The sequence below is a fragment of the Barbus barbus genome (assembly GCF_936440315.1).
Source record: "Barbus barbus genome assembly, chromosome: 19".
In the NCBI taxonomy this organism is placed as follows: domain Eukaryota; kingdom Metazoa; phylum Chordata; class Actinopteri; order Cypriniformes; family Cyprinidae; genus Barbus; species Barbus barbus.
In genome coordinates, this window is record NC_136747.1 from 5,003,652 (window position 1) to 5,018,111 (window position 14,460).

The following is a 14,460-nucleotide window of genomic DNA, read 5'->3' on the forward strand; positions in this document are numbered from 1 at the left end:
CTGTTATGCACAACCTGAACTAAATATAATTTTTTTCCCATTACAACAGTGTTGTGTTGGGACAATATAGCAAAATACTAACTTGTTTCTTCTTTTTTTTTTTTTTTTTGTTATGTGCAATAAATATGCTGGCTGTTAGCTGCTTCATACCATTTGACCCAAATTTAATTTTTATCCTCCCAAGAGTCGAACCTAGCCCTATACCTATTCAGAGTGATATAACACAGTGTTATACTGACAACTTTTGCCGCGTTACATATATATATATATATCCAAAGTAACTAGTAACTGGCTACTTGAGTAGATTTCTCAATGGATACTTTTCTACTCTTACTTGCGTAACTAACCCTTTAAGCGTAACTAACCCCTATTAGGATTGTTACTTTTACTCTAACTTGAGTAATAATTTATATAAGTACTTGTACTTTTACTGTTACTTGAGTACAGTTTTTGGCTACTCTACCCACCTCTGGCTGGCCCAAAAAAAGGCAGGGCTGTCTTGGCAGGTGGTGGACAACACAGATTACTGCAGCCATGGAAGAGTCAGAGATTACAGATTGCACCTTTATAGCTTTAAAATGTTCATAAAGCAATGATAAAAGTAATCCATATGAATCAAGCAGTTTAACAATGTACTGTACTAAAAATTTCAGATCTGCAAAATGACTAAAACACTATTATTCATGCAATGTCACTTTGTAAAGAAACACTACGCATCTGTGCACATACCTATAGACTAAATCTATAGACTATATATATATGTGCTTGACGTCACCATTTTCATAAATTTGCATTTTTGTAGTTTACACATTGTTAAGTAAATGAACAACCAAAACGCATAAAGCATTTTCCATTTTTAGTTGTTCGCTTATGATCAACATATTTAATTCAGGCTTTTATGTACATTTAAACATTGATCAATGCACATAGAGCACATCAAATATAGTAAACAAAAGCTCAAACATGCTTGCTTGATGCACAGAAACCAATGACATTTGTTCTGTCATGTCGTGCAAAGTACGGTTGACTATACAGCATTTGATCATGTAAAGTAATTGTGTCTCTTCAATACACATACTGTAGATTAAACTGCTGGATTCGTACGGATTACTTTTGCCATGTCTTTATGAACTTTTTGAAGACAAAACCACACACTGCTAGGCCTATTTTAAATTCCACTGTATGCATTCACTAAACAAAGAACCTATGTATGTGATCCAGACAGGTTTTTGAGGTGGCTGTCTAATTTTTAGATAATAATCTTGGTATAGACAAAGGGAGTCCAATCCTGCTCCTGAAGGGGCGGTGTCTTGCAGAGTTTAGCTCCAACCCCAGTTAAACACACCTGAACTAGCTAATCAAGGTCTAACCAGGCAAACTAGAAACTTCCATGCAGGTGATATAGAGCTACAGAAAAAAAAAATGGAAGTTCAAAGACAAAGTTCAAAGAATGGCTGCACACTTGTTTCTCTGATGCATAAGGTCTATAAAATTGAGAAACACAAAGTTGTCTTTTTGACAGTCATCCTCCCAACATCTGAGTTTTTCTGTGGCATATTCACATTTCCTGTTGGAAATAACCCAAATAAAATCCCTTTCATTTCAGTTGTTTCTCCGAGACATCAATGCAATCAAGTGCAGTCCCAGGTTTGCCAAACATCAGGAGATCTCAGTATGAATATTTCATATTCATTCATATAGCTCTAAAATCATGTTAACAATTGTCTTGTGTGTGTTTTTATTTAAAAATGATTTTAGGTGTTACATAACCACCAACAGGAAACCTTCTCAGAACTTTGGCTAACATTCTGGTAAGATTCACTTAAATTAATTAAGTGAACATTCTGTTAACTCTTTCCTAGCCAACAACAACAACAAAAACATGCATTCTTTTTTTGAGCAAAAAGCTGAGAAAATCACATTTTCACCAAAGACTATGTCGCTTCCATCAACACCCCAAAGTTTCACAGTCCTAAACCACTTTTTGGCTCGACATTTCATTCGGTAACATTTGGCAGTTTTGATTTATATTCTGTTTAAAGTTTAATGATATGTTATTTTACATATACATCTGCTTACATTTGCAATCGATTGTTTCTGCTTCTTCTTCGCCATGTTTAGATCCAGAGATTCAGTACTGTTTCAGAAGATGTGTAATAGCACCTCCTACTGTAATTTCCAACTGAAACGGAAAATTTAGTAGAGGGCGGGGTTTTATTTTTGCAAATTCTGCCCAAGAAGGAGTGCCATTCTGGAGCAGATGCAAATTATCAGATTTTGATTAAAGATTACCAAAATAAACAATTGATTTTGTGTGGACTTTAAGATTAACAGAATGTCAAAATTATATGGTCTTTATGTATGTTCTCAAAACATTAAAACAAAAATATTATTTATACATCATATTTGTACAGAGAACATATAAAGTAACTTTTCCATGACGCTTGCAAAATGATAAAATGGAATGTTCTCTTACCGTTTTCTCTAGCATTCGCATATCAATCAATCAATCAATCAATAAAAAACATTAAAAAAATCAAATAAAATTCCTAATAACTTAAACTTAATGGGAGCATTAACAAAACTTTAGCAATTTAACTTTTTTGTTAACTTACGCATTTTGTCAAATTGGTGGCTATGGGAAGTTGTGGCCTAATGGTTAGAGAGTTGGACTCGTAAGCCAAAGGTTGCGAGTTTGAGTCTCGGGCTGGCAGGAATTGTAGGTGGGGGTAGTGAATGTCCAGCGCTCTCTCCACCCTTGCCCTTGAGCCCCAAAGACTCCCTGGGCGCCGTAGCATAAATGGCTGCCCACTGCTCCGGGTGTGTGTTCACCGTGTGTGTGTGTGTGTGCACTTTGGATGGGTTAAATGCAGAGCACAAATTCTGAGTATGGGAACTCAGAACATACTTGGCTGTATGTCACTTCACTAATTTGTATGAATTTGTACAATCTCATTCATAAGTTTTAACATGATTTTAAGGACCAAGCGGTGGACCTTCATTCTAACTTTTTTTTCTTAAAATTGCATGAAATCTCCACTTTGTAAAACAGTTATCTTTTCCCATGAAATTGGGCTGGAAATGATGCCTAGAAAAATATAGTTTACAGTAACAGACCTCTGTCAGTGGGCTGTCTTACAGGGACCGGGCAGACTTTGTTAAATCGTTCAGACCGGTCTCAGGAGAGTTAGTATACTGTTGTTCCTGGAATCAGATCTGCTATTTACATTCACTACAACTCTTACACAAGACCATACACACCTACTCATGTCAACATGACAAATGGACATGCCAGCCAGCCTGTGTGTATGATATGAAAAAAATGTGGTTGTTTATGTCATTATTCATGTCATTTGGGACTTTCATTAGTTGTCAGTTATAATCATCAAAATTAAAGGAAATAAACATTTGAAATATATCAGTCTGTGTGTAATGAATGAATCTAATATACAAGTTTCACTTTTTGAATGGTATTACTGAAATAAATCAACTTTTTCATGATTTTTAATTTTATGACCAGCACCTGTGTATATATATATATATATATATATATATATATATATATATATATATATATATATATATATTCCATAAATGTATGGTAAAAAATGAAAATAAAAACGGCAGATGCAGTTATTTGAAATTCACAGTAAAAATGACAATGTTTCAAATATTACAAGATTGCACATTGGTGCCTGTATGTTTTACAACTTCTAACTGTAAATCTGCTTTGTCTTTATTTACATTTTTTTCAATTTACATGAAATAAATAAAAAGACATATTATGCCACATTATGAATCAGAGTTTATCAAAAGTTATTATAAACCAATAATAGATGGTGCACTTGGTCATACACAAAAGACAAAACACCATTAGTGTAAAACGCATGACTAAAACATAGCAATAACATTAACTAAATAACAAAAAAATGCAACAAAATCCCCCTAATGATTAACAGAAATGAGAATAAACTAATTTCACGCAGGGACTTCTGTGAAAGTGCTTTTACTGTTTTTCACAGTAAATTGTATGGTAATTTATAGCTTTTAATTTCAAGCCCCATATTTGATAGTTAGTTTACATATAATACTAAACCAATTGTAGTTTTCCAATTGTGTATGTAAACGTACCTTACAGGTAACCAATTAACGGGTTTTACTGTAACATTTTCGGAGAAAATTACAAATATTTTACAGTGTCGCAGGTCCCAATGCATCAGTATTCACTACACACCACACTTTTGTTTCTTAATATTGTTATTCACTTTTAGTTATATTTATCCTTACTTAGAGAAAATAACAGACATTTGATATGTTCTCTCTGCGTCTTGTGATTGTGGCATAGTGTAGACCAGGCTACGTTTCACACATTTTCCTCCAGTATACATCAGGTTAAGTTTGAAAGTCAATTTCTGTTTCCATCTAATGTGGAAGTAAGCACAAGTATTCACATAAGTATGTTTTATGTGAATGTGTGAGACTTCGTAAGAATAGTAGTGCAGGAAAAAAACGATCATGCCCCAATATTATTCCCCTATTATTACAATATTATTCCACTATAAGGCAGTGATTCTCAAATATATATTTCTGAGATCTATACAGTATAATACTGCATTTATAGAAATATGAAGTGTTTAAATTACTAAAAATAAATTGTCATATTTATGCTAAACTGCTGTATATTTATTTAATATGAAAATAAACACAGTTTGGTTTTATGTATTTTATCTGCTAAAATTCACATCTAAATTAGCTTTATTTGCATATATTACCTGATGCTCAGTAAATACTGGACCCTGTCAATTGGAACGCAGCTCGGTTCAGTCTCTACTAATGAGATGATGATCTGAATCAGGTGTGTTACAAACTGCACCAGTACTCGAATTGAGAACCACTGATATAAAGTTGTCACAATGTTAAACCTGCCATTAAACATTATAAGCATGAAAATGCATGCAGTAACGTCTTGGCCCATTGACAAGTTAGCAAACACTTTTTGGTGGTTTCGGTACTGAGTCTTGTTCATGATGGAGGGGAAACAAACATGGTCTGTGACATAATCATGTGCATTCAAATCTCTCATTGTGATCACGTCCAAAGGAGTGTTCTGCTTTTCATAAACATTCACTGAAAGCAAAAAAGACACCTGTGTAAATGTTCAAATAATGAAGATTGTGTAGGAGGATGCGTCGAAATGGCTTGGAACTGGATTCCTGTCATGCAACTTTGAATTCAACCTGTTCTCATTCATGTGTAGGAGAATAGAGTGTCTTTTATCATAGGTTTCGTGACTTTTTACCCTTTTTTCCTATTTGTTGCAAGTCTCCAGAACAAACGTACAACAGCATGAATTAATGGCCAAATGGACAAACCTTGGTAAGACTTCTTTCTAGCTATACTATTTTTTGAAGACTACAAGTTTATTGCATAAAATGTACAGTGGCCCTAGAAAGTATTTGGATTTAAGTCGGACTTAAAAATGTTTGGATTTCATTGCATTAGATAATAAAATATCATACTGTATCATACATAAAAACATACTGCATATATTCATTGTCATGTTGCTTAAATGTCAAAAAGTATTTTAGGGTCACAGTATATTACATAACTGCTTTTAAAACACATTAGACATAGACATTTTTACAGGTTTAGTATAGTTCTTGACTGCATTTGTTAAAGAGGTGCTGGTTCATTTTCACTTGCATGATCTTGGGCTTTCTTTTTCTGTCATTGTGCATTGTGATAAAATTGATTGCGCTTAATGATGTGTCAGTTCAGCTCATTTTTGTTCTTAGATCATATAACTGTGTAATCTGTACCTTAACAACATCCATATTCAAACACAATGAGTATAAAGAGGGCATAGTCACACTATACAAGTTGTGCAAGTAAACTAAACATAAATAATTTGATCTTCCTTGTTTTGGCTTTAACTGCACAGAGAATTGTGTAAGAGCGAATGAAAGTGTCTGATCATGACACATGAGTGTGCAATGAGTGTGAAGGTTCTGGAAAGAGACTTTGTTTGCATCATTGAATTGGAGTAAGATTGGATGTGAAAATAAGTGCTCAAAATGGTGAGTCAACAAAAGCAGCAAATCCAAACGCGTGAAATTTCAGAGAAAACGTCAAAGGTACACAGGTCAGGACACATCTGACATATGAAAAATTATTCAGGATTTAGCATTTGTTGCGAAATAGCAGTGAGCTGTAACCTGTGCTTCAGGTCATGTGTCAAAAAAATGGATTACAAAACACTGTCATTAATATAAGTCACATGGAAGACAAGTTCAAAGACAGCAGAACTGATGAGGAGAAAAACAGCTCTGCCCTGCAGGCCAACACATAAGCACCTTTGGAGAAAACTCAAGACCTTATCTCAAGCAGGGACGGATTAACGCAGGTGCCCAGGGCACTGGACCAGAGGGGGGCCCAGCCGAAATACCTCTACTCCCAGAACGCGATTTCAACCGTGCCCCCTCAGATTTTTGAGGCAAGTAGATTTTGAATGCAGCTTCCAAAATACAAAAAATTCAAATAAAAAATAGTCAAATAATATTTTTTATATTTAATAAACGATCACACCGGTGTGATTAGATAATTCAGTGCGGAACATCATCAGCTGCTAAATTAAAATCTGCGTTTGCTCAACTTCGCTGGCTGGCACGGAGCCAGAGACAGCCGCGTTTTTCTACATTATAACAATCACACATGATTCTGTTGAGTTCATGAGTACAATGGCCAATAAGAGGCGTCCAGATGAGTCATCGCTGAAACAGCTGTTTTGTTTAGTGCGCGTTCCCTGGATAAATTCTGCTCTCTGCCGATTTCTCTAATCAGAAACAACAAAGTGCAGAAGTGTGTACGATATAAGCAAGATATTAATTTCACAATGTAAGCAACTTCAGTGATTAATGGGAGTTTTTGAGAGTGCTTTAATTCTGGCTAAGTCAATGATAATGTTCTTTAATACATGTGTCTATTTACACTTAATGAAAATAGCCCACCTTTTGTCAGAGACTGCAATCAGGCCAGCCTCCATAAAACACGGTCATTCTAGCCAACACATTATTTTGTGGTGCGCGCATATACTAGGCGTTGCGGTAATAGCGTGTAAAAACTCAGATCAAAGGAAAAGCGATCTCTGGCATTCATTTATTAAACCAGTTTCTCTGTCAATAATGAATAAATAAATAAATGAATTAATGAACGAATAAATAAATACATTTTAAATAATACAAATGTTTAAAAAAACGGTCTGATGAAATGAAAATGACTTCAAATGTTGAGTAATATTAAATGTAGAATTTCCAAATAATATGAAAATAACTGATGAGAAATAACACAATAAAAGACGTTCAGGAACTTGCATATAACCATATTTATCTGTAAATTCACAAAAAGAAAACTCCCTGTTCCCACAAAAAAATTTCACTTTTGATTAACTGTACACCACTCCAGAATGTCATTTGCACAATGTCAGGACTGTCTGATTTTCTATTACAAAATAAAAGCCCTCCAAAATCTCATATACCAGTTTTGTCTTTGGTTTTAGGTAGCTCTAAAAAGGAAACTGATGTTGCATTACATAATAAAAGCACTTCAAATCTCATATTCTACCCGATCTGCCTGTGATTTTGGATAGCTCTAAAAAGGAAACTTCCTGTTTCCACAGAAACATTTCAATTCAGATTGACAGTCCACTACCCCAGGGTGTCACTCAACCGGTTTCCAGACGATCTGATGTTGCATTACAAAATTAAAGCCCTCCAAAAACTCATATGACCAGTTTTGTCCTTGATTTTAGGTAGCTCTAAAAAGGAAACTCCCTGTTTCCACAGAACAATTTCAATTCAGATTGACAGTCCACTGTCCCAGGGTGTCACTCAACCAGTTTCGAGACGATCTGATGTTACATTACATAATAAAATCCCTCCAAATAGTACTTTGTCTGTCAATTCTGATTGGTATAAAATGAAACTCCCTGTTTCCACAGACCACTTTCACTTCGGAGTGAGAATACACCTGCTCAGATTCACTCATGCAGTGCCAGAACTATTTTATGTATAATTCCATAATAAAAACCCCGTAAAAACTCATATTTAAAATGCTTTGTCTACACTCTAAAACAAATGCTGGGTTAAATACAACCCAGTGCTGGGTAATTATTGGACAGAACACATGCTTGGTTGTTTTCAACCAACAACTGGGTTAAATGTTTAACCCAACCGCTGGGTCTAAACAACCCTATCACTGGATTTGTCCATATTTTACCCAACGCTGGGTTATATTTAACCCAGCATTTTTTAGAGTGTATCTATTTGGATTGGTTTAAAAAGGAAACTCCCTGTTTCCACAGACCACTTTCACTTCAGAAAACCAGTACACCTCCTCAGTGTCACTCCCACAATGTCAGAATTATCTGATGCAATATTACAAGTTGAAGTCCTTCAAAAACTCATAAGATGTTTTGTATAAGAGTTTAGATTTGTATAAAATGGAAACTCTAAAAAAGAGTAAAAAAGAGTACCTCCTTGTTTACACAAACTACATTCACATCAGATTCATAATAAAAACTCAAGATGGCGCCGAGTATGGCTGCTGTGGTGTGGAACGCTCCCGTACTTTTGTTGTTTTGTTTGTTTGTTCTGTGTTTAGTTATTCTCCTACTGTCTTCATTAGTGTTCTTTATCACCTTAATTATATGTTGTCTGCACTATGTTTGTACTTTCTGTACTGGAAGCTCATAACACCAAGACAAATTCCTTGTGTGTGCAAACACACTTGGCAATAAAGCTCTTTCTGATTCTGATTCTGATTCTGATAGTATGCCTTCTCATAGTATCATTTACACTACTTTAGGACTGTGCAGACAAAACAGTGTATATAAAAGTTTGGGCTCTTATTTTGGAATTCAACATCAGACAGTCCTGAAATGGTGTAAGTGACAATGTGAGAAAGTGTGCTGTTAATATGAGGGGAAACTAGTCTGTGGAAATCAGAAGTTTATTTTTTATACCAATCTGAAATCACAGACAAAACCAAATTTAGTAGATTTTTGGAAGGCTTTCATTTTGGAATTACACATCATATAGTCCTGAAATTACATAAGTGACATTCTGGGGTGGTGTGCTATCAATCTGAAGTGAAAACAGTCTAAGGAAACAGGGACTTTTCTTTTTAGAGCTATCTGAAAATATGTGAAATATAGGTTATATGCAAGTTTTTGAGGGCTTTTATTTTGTAAGGCAATATCAGACTGTCATGACATTGGCCTAGTTACACCCTGGGGTGGTGGACTGTCGATCTAAATTGAAATTGGTCTGTGGAAACAGGGATTCCTGTTTCAAAGCCTTTTTTTCCTTCTGACTGAAGCATTTGTTCGTGCAATGTGTTAAATACAGAGCCATCTGACTATATAAGCGGCCATTTCGCCATAGGAACTCAGATGTCTTCTCCTTCAGCACTACAGTTTGGTCTGCTTCGCATGTGACCTATTCAGCGCTGGCTGAAGCCACAAGTTCCATCACATGCGTGGCGTCACGGATGCCTGTGTAACAGCCCCAGCCCCCTGGAAAAACCCTCACTGGATGAAAAAGGGCATGGCCATGGGAATGGTTTGATGGAGAAAGGTTGTCACAGCAGATGCCTCCAACACAGGTTGGGGGCGCTGTGCAAAGGCAAACCGACTTTCGGCCATTGGTCGAAAGTGGAGAAAAGGATTCACATCAACTGCTTGGAAATGCTAGCAGTATGTCGAGCCTGCCAGTTCTTCCTGCCAGACCTGAAGGAACACCACGTGCTAATCCGCTTGGACAGCATGTCTGTGGTGTCCTACATAAATCACCAAGGAGGCCTCTCCTCGAAGCGCCTTTGCGTACTGGCAAAATGTCTTCTGGAATGGGCTCAACCCCATCTGCGCTCGCTGAGAGCGGCGCACATTCTGGGCAAATTGAACCAAAGAGTGGACAAGTTATCTCGGAGCAATGTTCCCTCAGAGGAGTGGACGCTCCATCCGCAGATCTTTGGCGAGGCTGAGGTAGACCTCTTCGCCTCAGGAGCCAACTCTCACTACCTGACTTATTATTTGAAGATTGAGGATGCGTTGGCACACGAATGGCCCAAACTCCTCCTTTACGCGTCCCCCCCCGATAGACCTGATTCCACAGGTTATCAGGTGAATCAGGGAGCGGGGAAACAAGGTCCTCTTGGTGGCCCCCCTGTGGAAGAATCAACCTTTGTGTGTCAGAGCTGACTCAGCTGCTCATAGCAGCCCCGTGGCCCATTCCCCTGAGACGAGACCTCCTGTCTCAAGCGACCAGGACAATTTGGCATCTTTGGCCCAATCTGTAGGCCCTGCACCTTTGGCCGCTCGACGGGAGCCCGCAAGCTTCTCAGAGAGTGTGCTAAATACTATTTCTGAGGCTAGAGCACCATCTACAAGACGCCTCTATGCCCTTAAATGGTCTGTGTTGTCCACGTGGTGTCTAGACCGTGGTGAAAACCCATCTACCTCTGACTTCTCGGTGGTTCTGTCCTTCCTGCAAGAATTGCTGGATAAAGGACGTTCTCCGTCCACACTCAAGGTCTACATAGCAGCTATAGCGGCCTCACACGCCCCTATAGCAGGCCAGGCAGGAACACTTCGGTTGTCCGCTTCTTGAGGGGTGCCAAGAGGCTGAATCCACCTCGGCCCCTCACAGTCCCTACATGGGACTTGCCCACAGTGTTGAGGGCCCCTTTGAGCCGCTACAGTCCACTACCCTTCGGTCACTGTCGCTAAAGACTGCTCTGCTCTTAGTACTAGCGTTGGTCAAGCGAGTAGGATACCTGCAGGTGCTCTCCATTAGCCCTGCCTGCCTGGAATTTGGGCCTAACAACTCCAAGGTCGTCCTGAAACCAAGGCAGGGTTATGTGCCCAAAGTGCTTTCCACTCCATTCAGAGCGCAGGTCATCACACTCTCCGCGCTTCCTCCCTCTGATGAGGACTGAGAGTTATCCTTCCTCTGCCCTGTCAGAGGCCTGAGAATCTACTTTGAGCGTTTCCTCCTGCTTTTATTATGTAATGCAACATCAGATCGTCTGGAAACTGGCTGAGTGACACACTGGGGTAGTGGACTGACTGTCAATCTGAATCGAATTTTTTCTGTGGAAACAGGGAGTTTCCTCTTTAGAGCTACCTAAAATCAAAGACAAAACTGGTCATATATGAGTTTTTGGAGGGCTTTAATTTTGTAATGCAACATCAGATCGTCTTGAAACTCGTCGAGTGACACCCTGGGGCAGTGGACTACTAATCTGAATTGAAACTGGTCTGTGGAAAAAGGGAGTTTCCTTTTTAGAGCTATACAAAATCACAGACAGAAGTAGTAGAATATGAGATTTTGGAGGGCTTTAATTTTATAATGCAACATCAGATCGTCTTGAAACTGGTTGAGTGACTCCCTGGGACAGTGCATTGTCAATCTGAATTGAAATTGTTCTGTGGAAATGGAGTTTCCTTTTTAGAGCTGCCTAAAATCAAGGACAAAACTGGTCATATATGAGATTTTGGAGGGCTTTAATTTTGTAATGCAACATCAGATCATCTTGAAACTGGTTGAGTGACACCCTGGGGCAGTGGACTGTCAATCTGAATTGAAATTGTTCTGTGGAAATGGAGTTTCCTTTTTAGAGCTACCTAAAATCAAAGACAAAACTGGTATATGAGATTTTGGAAAATAGAAAATCAGACAGTCCTGACATTGTGCAAATGACATTCTGGAGTGGTGTACAGTTAATCAAAAGTGAAACATTTTTGTGGGAACAGGGAGTTTTCTTTTTGTGAATTTACAGATAAATATGCTTATATGCAAGTTGATGAAAGGCTTTTTTTTTTGTTATTTCTCATCAGTTATTTTCATATTATTTGGAAATTCTACATTTAATATTACTCAACATTTGAAGTCATTTTATTTTTCTCAGACCGTTTTTTAAATATTTGTATTATGTAAAATGTATTTATTTATTTGTTCATTAATTAATTAATTTATTCATTATTGACAGAGAAACTGGTTTAATAAATGAATGCCAGAGATCGCTTTTCCTTCGTTTTTACACGCTATTACCGCAACGCCTAGTATATGCGCGCACAACAAAATAATGTGGCGGCTAGAATGACCGTGTTTTTCAAAGTGGAGGCTGGCCTGATTGCAGTTGGCAGAGGCTATTTACACTAATTCCGCCCACCAACGTGTGATTGGGACTGTCAAGATTATAAAAAGCTGCTATGCACCAATCACTCCAGTGGCAACAGATAGTAAAGTGAAGTGACATTCAGCCAAGTATGGTGACCCATACTCGGAATTCATGCTCTGCATTTAACCCATCCAACGTGCACACACACAGCAGTGAACACACACACACCGTGAACACACACCCGGAGCAGTGGGCAGCCATTTTATGCTGCAGGGCCCGGGGAGCAGTTGGGGGTTCGGTGCCTTGCTCAATGGCACCTCAGTCGTGGTATTGAGGGTGGAGAGAGCGCTGGACATTCACTCCCCCCACCTACAATCCCTGCCGGCCCGAGACTCGAACCCGCAACCTTTGGATCACGAGTCCAACTCTCTAACCATTAGGCCACGACTTCCCCAAAGCGGGAATGGTGGTATTTTTGACACGAGGTGATTGTTGGAGGAACTGGAGCACTGAATCAGTTCATTCATCTGACTGAAATAACTGAAAGTGAGTTTTGATCCAATAACTGGTAGATTTGTTTGATCTACATTAGATCTAATGTAGATCTGTGCTGCTTGAGCTGCGAACTGATTCAGAAGATTCAGTCTGGTTTAGTGAACTGGTTCAAATAGTTAATTAAAAAGAACCAGTTTAAAAGAATCATTCGTTTGTGAACTGGACATCACTCCAGACCCTTTGTCGGAGGCTCTGGATTACAGGTAATAATGTTGTGAATAATGTTTCTTGCACAAATCAATCATTTCTCTTCATAAGACCTCAATATATCGTCAGGAGCCACGGGTATTAATTTTGTGTTCCTTGGCATGCTTCTTTTTTTCTTTTTTTTAACTATTATTATTCTAAAATACGGGTAGCCACTGGCTTGTATTTTATGAATCACCAAGGACCACAGTTTCAGCTAAAAATTTTCTTTACTGTTCTACTGAAGAAAAAAAAGTCACCTACATCTTGAATGGCATGAGAGTGAGTAAATTAACAGCAAATTTTAATTTCTGGGTGAATTGTCCTTTTAAGAACTAGACTGACCAACTAGCAGTGAGCCAAATAGCAGTGATGCTTGCCTTTGCAAATGCACAACTGTATGATGCAGATTTATGGTGTTTTTTAAGATGTTATAAACACTGACTATAAACTATAAAGTGTTTATACTAGGGATAGAAAATCCTCCACTTGCGTCCAAAACAGAAGCAGATCCTGCTAAACTGTATTGAGACTTTAAAGGGGAAGTTGCTGTGGGCTACACCTCCAGATCAGGCCCCTTTTCCTCTGCTGGACCGTTAACCGCAGCACGGACCCCTGCCTGACACCCCTCGAGAGAACAAAGGCCTTCTGCAGCCTTATATACGCTATGCTAGAAATTAAGCACAGATGTCAAACAGTTTGTGAGAAGCCCAAAATCCTCTTTTATGGCCACATAAATTTATCACGACCCATGTGTTTGAAGTAATGTTGAGAAGTATGTGTATTATATTGCCGACATATGCCTGCACTTTGAAGTTGATCTGGGATGATCCTGATATCTTTAAAAGCATGTCTGATGACACCAGTGACTTGATTTATGCACCAAGAGTTTGCGATTCTCCACAGAATGAAGTCTCTGGTCCGGACTGATATGAGATAAGACTAAGAGCCAGTCAGTGGCTTTCACTAAGGCAAGCATTACTGTTACGATTCCTCATACTTATGGTCAAGGATTTCAATAGAACCCTAAACCTAAGTAAACTAAATCATAAGAGTAAGCAACAACTTAGAAACCACCAACTTGTAAAAAAGAAAAAAAAAAGAAAGAAATGCACTTAATTGTAGTTAATGTGTACTTATAGTATGCGTCTAATCTTAAAAATATGTTTCTTAAAAATAAACTGTACTTGCAGATAATATTATTATAATAAAAGTACACCTAAGTGTACATAAAATGCACTTTCATGATTTTTTCTAAACACTTATGTAGTTTTTTTTTTTTTAGTTTCTAAATTTATGTTTTAATTGTTTTAATGATGTTTTGTCGTGCTTTAAAGAAGTGCACTTATTTTAATGTGTTGACTAACAAACTAAATCACAAGTAAAGTACTTGATTATAATTTTAACTGTAGTGTGATATTAAATATTACATTTAAAGTTAATATTTTAAATACACTGAACTGCAACTTCATCAAAATGTAGAATTAGAAATATATTTGTTCAAGGCGTACACAAACTCCAATGAAAATCACATTAAAGTAT